Source organism: Colobus angolensis, unplaced genomic scaffold, assembly GCF_000951035.1.
Source record: "Colobus angolensis palliatus isolate OR3802 unplaced genomic scaffold, Cang.pa_1.0 Scaffold76, whole genome shotgun sequence".
NCBI lineage: Eukaryota > Metazoa > Chordata > Mammalia > Primates > Cercopithecidae > Colobus > Colobus angolensis.
Genome location: NW_012121376.1, coordinates 5,221,069 through 5,222,409, shown reverse-complemented (window position 1 = coordinate 5,222,409; position 1,341 = coordinate 5,221,069). Strand labels below are relative to the sequence as shown.

General features: G+C 58.8%; 1 protein-coding gene across 1 annotated transcript in view; it reads right to left on the bottom strand.

Moving 5' to 3' along the window:
* The window catches only part of FAM92B (family with sequence similarity 92, member B), a 14,351-nt gene that overhangs the window by 12,649 nt on the left and 361 nt on the right, over positions 1-1,341 (bottom strand). The gene's annotated exons all lie outside the window — the stretch shown is intronic.

The window sequence follows — 1,341 nt, the reverse complement described above, 5'->3', positions numbered from 1 at the left end:
TGCCTGCCTTGGCCTCCTAAAGTGCTGGGATGACAAGCGTGAGCCACCACACCCAGCCCTGACTCACATTTACGTGCTCCCGGTCCGGCACCTCCCCGCAGCAGGTGCACAATGACTGACCTGCCGCATTCAGGCTTCTAAGACAGCCGTGGACGCCCAGCCTCTGCCTCCCTCCTGGGCTTCCTCACGCCTTCTCCTTCCCCTCATCCCCAGCGTGTCACACTGTCCCTGCCTCTCTCCCTCTGACCAAAGTCCCCTGTGCAATCCTCTCATCAAATCCCTGATGCGAGAAACGCCCTGAGGAGCAGCCCTCTGTCCAGACAGATCCTAACTCTCTCGCCACCCTCGCTGCAAAACACTCCACGTGCATCGCCCTGTAAGCTAGGCGCTGCTGGTATCACCATGTGAAAATGGAGTGAACTGAGGCCCAGAGAGGTGAAGCATCTTGCTACAGGTCACACAGCCAGACACAGCCTCTGTTCCTGCAGATAGGATCCTCAGAGCGCCATGATTCAGCAGCACAGGGGACAGAAGTCAGACACCGGGGCTCCCAGGCCCCCACCCCAGGCGTGTGCACCAGAATCCCTGGGAGTGCGCCTGAGAAGCTGTGTTTTCAAAACACATCAGGGCCAGGCACGGTGGCTCACGCCTGTCATCCCAGCTCTTTGGGAGGCCGTGGGGTGCAGTTTGCCTGAGCTCAGGAGTTCAAGACCACCCTCGGCAACGTGGTGAAACCCCACCTCTACTAAAACACAAAAACTTAGCCGGGTGTGGTAGCGCGCCTGTGGTCCCAGCTACTTGGGAGGCTGAGGCATGAGAATCGCTTGAGCCCAGTGGGTGGAGGTTGCAGTGAGCCAAGATCAAGACTGCGTCACTGCACTCCAGCTTAGGCTACAGAGTGAGACTCCATCTCAAAAAAATAAAAATAAAAAAATAAAAACGCATCGGGTGCTTGAGAGGTTGCCTGGAATTCAAACCTCAGAGGAACCAGGCATAGAAATGAACGGGGCAGGGCAGGCAGGTTGTGAGAGTAGGGATGGCATGGGCTGGGGTGGCATGGGCTGGGGCGGCGTGGGCTGGGGTGGTGTGGGCTGTGGTGGCGTGGGCTGGGGGCGGCGTGGGCTGGGGCGGCGTGGCCTGGGCCTCCATGGAAGGGGGAGGCGTGGTTGGGGTTGAGGTGGGATGGGCGTTTTCCAGGTGGAGGCGAGAAAGGAAAGGGGATGAATTTGGCTACCCCAGATCCACAGGCAGTGATTCTGGAGAAGCAGAAGGAGGTCAGATTCTGGAAGCTTCTGTCGTTCCAAGCCCTGTCTTCCCTGAGCTGGATGGAGGCAGAGGCGG